This window comes from Pipra filicauda, unplaced genomic scaffold (assembly GCF_003945595.2).
Source record: "Pipra filicauda isolate LSUMZ 115617 unplaced genomic scaffold, ASM394559v2 scaffold49_size4853605_pilon, whole genome shotgun sequence".
NCBI classification, from domain to species: domain Eukaryota; kingdom Metazoa; phylum Chordata; class Aves; order Passeriformes; family Pipridae; genus Pipra; species Pipra filicauda.
Genome location: NW_024104642.1, coordinates 4,194,390 through 4,201,453, shown reverse-complemented (window position 1 = coordinate 4,201,453; position 7,064 = coordinate 4,194,390). Strand labels below are relative to the sequence as shown.

Genomic DNA, 7,064 nt, shown 5'->3' with positions numbered 1-7,064 from the left:
ACAATAAAATATTTTAGAAGAAAAAAAATCTACTCTTTTTTCAATCCAGATTATTCCATTGAAACATTCATGCATTCTTTAAGAGGTCTGCTACTGCCATGGATAATGACAGGGCCCTTGTAACCAGTGTATTTTAATTGCCATTTTCTCTTTCATGCACTTTTTTTCAAGTCAAATATTTCATTTTTTTTCAGGGTTCTGGGAGATGTGTAGTACAAAAAAAATAATATATTCATATTAATTTATGCTCTTATGCTATTTTTTCAAGGTAGAACATAAACAAATATAAATATTTTCTCTTTATTATCACTTAAAAAAATTGAATTTGGAAACTTCATATTTCAAATTAATTTCCTGTGTCTAGGAAAAATAACTGCAGTACATCTCTTGGGGATTGATGCAATCTGTGTCTTATTTCACCTTTGCAAGTCTGAAAATATATATATGTGTATGTATGTATGTTATATCTCCAGAGCATTATAAACAAGGATAATTGATAATGAATTTCTGAAATATACAGGGAAGGTATCACTGTTACACTGCCACTGTAGACATCTAAGTTTCTTTATAAAGAATTGTCTAAGGGATTTTAAAAATATAATTTTTTTCTTGTTGTTAAGGTTAAATTTTTTCAACCTGTTACCAGCAGCAAGGCTGTTTACACACCACAACTGTCTATAGGCACATTCAATCACAGATAAAGCCATTTTGCTTTCTTATTACACTCCATGTTACTACCCTGGCTGAATCACTGCCACCCACTAGATATAGCCAAAATGTTAACAACTGTGATGAAGAGAAGGAAAAAGAACTAACTTACTATACAAAGCTTTATGCTGTGATGTTTTATAAAGCTGACACTGTCAGTCAATGCCCATCAGGATTGCTTGTGCAAAGCCCAGGGCTTACTATTGATTTAATTAACTGGAGTTGAGATAAAGTTCAGTTATGCAGTGCAATAATTTGCAGGATGTTAACAGGGTTTCACAGCATGTATTGTGAGACAGGAAAAACACAGAACTGTATGGATGGGACACAGCCCTGGGACCAGTGACTGACAGACTAACAGAGAAAACTCCATATGTATCAAACACCTGGGCTACATGTTCTGTGTTACTGATATCTGAGATACAAAAGTTGTAAAACATATGCAGGGGAGTCAGTCCTGATTTCTCTTTCCATTACCAGGTAGCAACACAGATCAAGAAACTAATCAGATCAGCATTCACTGTGTGATTATCAGAGGAATAATACTTTTTAATATAAGTGAATTTAAAAGAATATAATGCTCATTTTTAAAAGAACACAATGTAATATCACCAGTGACACAAAGACCCATCTGTTAGGCTATACAGGTAACTTTTAAAATCTGATTTTGTCATTTGTTCCCTTGCAGGTTTTTATTACATTTGATTCACACTGGGAAAATGAATGTATGTGACAAGATTAAAAATAAGTTTGTTTTTAACTACAAGCAATTAACAAGTTCTCTTTTCCACCTTCAGCATGTACCAGTCATTTTATTTGTATATATGTGTTGTATAGATGTGGTTATGTGTCTGCACTTTATACATATTACTAAAATAGTAAGTGTTGCACAATATCCGCTTCTTTTAACTTAAACTTTGTCTCAAAAATCTCTCTTCTGTTTGCAGATTTGTTGAAATAAGGGTCTCTTAAATCTTGAAATATGTGACTCTTGTGGACTAATAACCAGAAATATTAATCAGAAATATTTATGTGAATTTAGTTCTCCCATTTTACATGTTAGCTGCTTTAAAAAGACTTGGTGAATCGGTCTTGGATACCAGTGTTTCAAAGTTCTGCTTTGTAGGGAAAAAGCTCCTTTTTCCTTCTGGGAAGCTGGTTGCAGAGTATTCCTTGCTTCAGACCTCTCTTTGCCACGTTATTGTTGACAATATCGTAGGTCTGCCACGATCCAACAATCAACCCAACCTGCTCTCATCTCTGTATCTGATAGCACTATTCCCATCCTCAGTGACAGCCATCAGCCAACCTTTGTTTTCCATGTATAATTGCAGGGGGCTCAGTGGATCATAAAAAGGCCAAAAGGAAGTTTTACATAAACACAGACATAGACACAGATACAGACACATACATATAGCTACAGATACAGATGGTATGTATACACACTTAAACACACACGTATTTCTTTATGTATGCATATGTCTCTATATATGTGTATTTATATATATATATATGTATATAATAAAAGCCTAGATCTATCACATGAAATCAATGCAATATACTAAGCAATGTAAGAATTAGTTAAGAAACTTATTTTGAAAATAGGTCAAGTGGAGGAAAACCTTTCGGAAGTATAATAATGCTGTTGTCTTAGAAGATTAAAATATTTCTTTTTTTCCTCAAAATTTTAGGAGTCATTTGTCTTAAAGTAGTAAGCTGAAGAAACTTTCTATGTTTTATTCAATAATGTTGGTAAAGAATAGTACATTTTGTTTCACATGAAGCAACTGATTACGTAATTATTCAGATGCTAACAACCTTCATTAATGCATAATAAAATTTATACAGCTGTTATGCAATTTTGCTGTACGTTGATGCAATGTGTTTTTAAATATCACAAATGACCTCTTCATTAACTCTCTGTAAGTGTCTGAGACTTAGCTAAAACATCCCAAAATCAGGTGGCTCTGGTATCTAGAAAACATACATGGAACAACACACGAAGCAAACTGTTCTGAGAGGGTCAAGAGTAAGATACTATGATGATAAATAATAAGAATATGGTGATAGGTAATTTGGGGTAGATGCAGTAGAGTCCCTTTCTGATGGTAACAGACAGTTTGTACAGAAATGTGGCTTGTCTGCCAATTTATTTTGCATTCCTTTAATGGAAAAACTCTTAAATATTACAGGACAAAACCAAAGAAATTTCCCAGATAAAGCAATCAAGTAAAACTCCTTGGCATAGAGTGAAGGCTGAACACAGGTAACAACTTTCAGAAGAATGAGCTTTAAAGTTACTGAGGAGGAAATGAGATCTTTATACAAGTGAAGTAACAAAATTAGGATGACCTTTAAAAACAATAAGAGTTAAACATTGCATGGCTTAACAATGATCAACCAAATGACCTTCGTTATCACCAGATACACCTTTTTGATAAGGATGTGGTCAAAGAGCAGGGCCCCCTGGTGGTCTAGTGGTTAGGATGCAGCGCTCTCACTGACGCGGCCCAGGTTCGTTTCCCGGTCAGGGGACTTTCCTGGGTAGATGGAGCTCGTCAGCCCTGTAAGGCCATCCATCTAAGAGAAGGTCACTCTAAACAAACCTACGTCCTGAGGACCTCACTGCCACTGTCCAAGCTCGCTCGGCCCCGGCAGATGAACCTCAGGATTAAAGAGAGGGCTCAGTTCAGCGCACACTGTGTCTCACCTAAAAAATCCACTGCGCAGGCTCGAAGGGTAATGACCTTTCCCAAATCTTCACTCGTGAAGACTGGCCATGATGATGAGGTGAAAGAGTAGAAAGAGCACAGGTTCTTTTTCTTAAATTCTTTCCTCAAGCATCTGAAGCTGGTCAGTGCTGGAGACAGGATACTGCTTTACAAGAACATTTATTCTTCCCCATGAGGATATTCTTGTTTTGTGGCACATTCTTCTTTTTTTGTTTTTTCCCCAGACATTTTAAAGTACAATTTCTTTGAATTAAATAATTTTCCTGAATAAGTATGGCCTAGGTAAAGGCTTTTCCCTGGTAGTATTTGGGAAGGCTTGCAAATTAAAATAGGTATTTCAGAAAACGATGCTAAGCAATATTTTACTTTCATCATTTGCCTGTAGAATATAACAACAGCAGCCAAAAACCTTCTTCTTTCGTGTATATCTAGTGATTTTGTCAGTGTTTAATTTTATATTACACATCTAAACTACTCTATGCTCATGCTTCATAGTTTTACTTGAGGATATGTTTGCCTTCAAAAAGAAATATCTATATAAATTGATTCACTATGTGTTTGAGACCACTTCTACAGAGTGACCAGTGTAAAAGCAGTTTGAATTGCTTTAATAAGCAATATGCCTTAACTTTTCACAGGTACTGGCTCTATTGCTTGTTGCTATTACTTTCAGTGGCAGCAAAGAGTTACCAGTAGATGTCACATTTATTGGACCAACTAGCACTCATTAAAAAGTTTTGACACTTTTAGCAATGCAGTACTTAGAACATGATTCATTTATTTCACATTGCTTAGCAAATCTATTTTTCTTTTTGGTTTCGTTTTCATCTTTGTTCTACATCCATTATCAAGAAAAACCTGTCACATGAGCTTCTCGTCTTTGTGGAATGCCAAGATTCTTCACAAACTCAGTAAAAATACAGTAAAATAAATAAAAAACGCCTATCGTTTCTTTTGGTTTTACAGATTTCTGACAATATTTTTTGACGCTGTTTTTTCTATTACACTTGGATATGACACAGACACAAAACTGTTCTCATTCTTCTGTTTTTTCCTTGCTTCCAACCTTGTGCTAGGAGAGAAAGACGGACTAGTAAAACAAGTATTGAAATTATAAAATGGCCCAAATCAAATTAATATTGTTCTGAGATAATTTTCACATTAGAAAGTTAGTTGAATAACAAAAGACTTGGAAATAAAATGCGTATTATATATCCAGAGTACAAAGGGAGAGATAAAAGTCCTTAAAGATAAAATGAGAATGGAAAAGTACATAAATAAGAAATGGTCAAAACACTAGAAAAATTGAATACACACAGGAGAGGTGTAAATATATAAAAGGATGCTAAGATGTCAATACACGAAAGGGTACAAAGACATAAAATACCTTATTCAAAATACAGTAAATGAAGAGGTGAGAGCACTGGTATGCATGCAAGCAGAGATGAAGGAAGCAGAAGAGAATCAAATGGAAAATATCCAGTTGCAAACAGAAAAAAAAAAAGAGAAAACAAGCATAAATTAAAGTGTAAAAACAGTAATCACCAACCAAAAAAATAGTATGACAAGAGTAGTATGGAAAACATAGAGATTACAAAGAATAGAGTAGCAATAGTGTATTTTATGCTGAATTCTATTTACTATAAAAAGTTTGTTACACTCTTACTAGGTTGAGTGAATTTTTCCATTGCTTCATTGTGTGCTATTAACTTTTGCTGTGCTGTTTTCTCTCTCAACAGCTTCTTAAGATGCAATATTGTATGATTACATTCACTATTGGAGTCGTAGGTCAAATTTAATCTTATATTTTTTCTGTGCAAACCCTGAGAAAACACAGTCAAATTATAGAAAGATTTTACATTTTCTTAGTAGTTTGTTTTTCCATCAAAGTAAAATGTACAGTCTAAGAAAAAAAAAATTGTTTCGTACATCCATGACACGTCTACCAATATTAATAAAATAATTTTTAATAGTCTCTGATCCGCTATTAATCTATTTCTGAAGTGCAATATATTAATGACATTATATGTCTATAGGATTAGGAGTTATTCTATAAGCAGTGTGAGCATAATAGTATGTTTTCCATGGTAGTATATTACCTCCAAATATAATATAATTATATAATGTATAATAGTCCCTTTCATACTCTGTGCAGTGCTGATCCCTCCTTCTCAACAAGGATGTATTAGAAAGGGAAAAAATTCGCAGAAGAGTGTGAAAAATGACCAGTTGGATGGAATGGATTCCTTAAACTGAACTTCAAAATTATGGCTGTTCATTCTGGAAAATGGGCGGCTGGAGAGACTATGACATACATCTACAAAGTGTAGAATGAAAATGTGGAGAGGTATCAGCTTTCTACTCTTTATTTCTGCAGTGGAAACAGGGATTATCAGTTAAAACAGGCATTTAACTGCTACAACTTTGGTTGGATTTTTTCGTTGCTGTTGTTTAGCGTGTTTATTTGTTAGTTTGTTTGTCTTCCAAAAAATATGTATTTTTTCTGATAGTGTCAGGATCACTGAGAGAAGCTGAGGAAAGCTGTGGCTGTTAAAGCTGAGATGGATACAAATGAAGGTTGGACCAGTTCATAAGAGAAATCCTCTGAAAGTTACTGATTGCATAAGCCACCTCATTCTCATGCAATCTGTGAGTACAAATTGCTGAAAATTAAAGGAATATTCAATGGACATATCAGTCTTATTCTTATTTTCCATAGTCATCTGCTTTGGGCAGCTTCTGGGGAAAAAAAGATACTGATTTAGCTGAACTTTTTAAAATTCCTAATGCAATGCCTTTTATGTTCTTATCATTGCTGAGCTTTGTATACATTGATGATTTGCATCCTCTAAATTCCATCACTTCAGCCTTTTCACTCCAGCAATAATTTGGTGTTCCCTCATCCCTATACAGTTTACAACACAACTGTATCACTCCAGCTTCCTCAGCCTAATCTCTACTGCATCTCTTATTTTCTTACTGTCTGCCATTGTTTTGACTCCTAGCAGCATACACTATAGCCACAGTAATGTCATATATACTTGCATAGTACAGCATGTTTGTTTGCCAAAGGACACAATTTTGACAAAGAAAACACTTCAAATGGCCACCATTTAACAAATAAATGATTAGTGCCTGGTTTAATTGTTAGACAAATAATTTGCCCTCTGAATCAGACTATTGAAGGTGAAATGACCGCATATATCCTAAGAGTTTCTATTTTGATATTTTTAACTGAAATGTATGTCTTTCCATATAAGAGCTATGTGTGAACAAAAAGTATTTTACTAAAGAAAAAGCCTCATTGAAAATACATCAACCCACTCTATTCTAACCAGACAGATGTAGTGCAGGGTTGGCTGCACTGTGACAACAGAGGAGCTGAACGTAGTACAAGACAGGATGAAAGCCTCTCAGACTGACAGCCTATGCTTTAGCACATGGTAAAACGTGGTTCAGTACTTGGTTCAATGTTATTGACTGGGTGTTTCAGGAGACAAAAAAAATATATGTATGTGTATGCTCATTTGTTGTGGTTTAACCCCTGCCAACAACTGAGCACCACACATTCACTCACTTCCCCCCAACCCAGAAGGATGAGGAGAAAAGAACTGGAAGTGGTAA

At 34.7% G+C, this 7,064-nt stretch overlaps 1 long non-coding RNA gene across 1 annotated transcript; it reads left to right on the top strand.

The window, feature by feature from the left end:
- Nucleotides 1–1,052: 1,052 nt before the first annotated feature.
- LOC120324334 lies at nucleotides 1,053–6,130 on the top strand. Its single transcript, XR_005565576.1, has 5 exons — nucleotides 1,053–1,355; nucleotides 2,043–2,140; nucleotides 2,901–2,974; nucleotides 5,596–5,787; nucleotides 5,951–6,130. It is a non-coding gene; the product is annotated as an uncharacterized LOC120324334 (long non-coding RNA).
- Nucleotides 6,131–7,064: the final 934 nt, after the last annotated feature.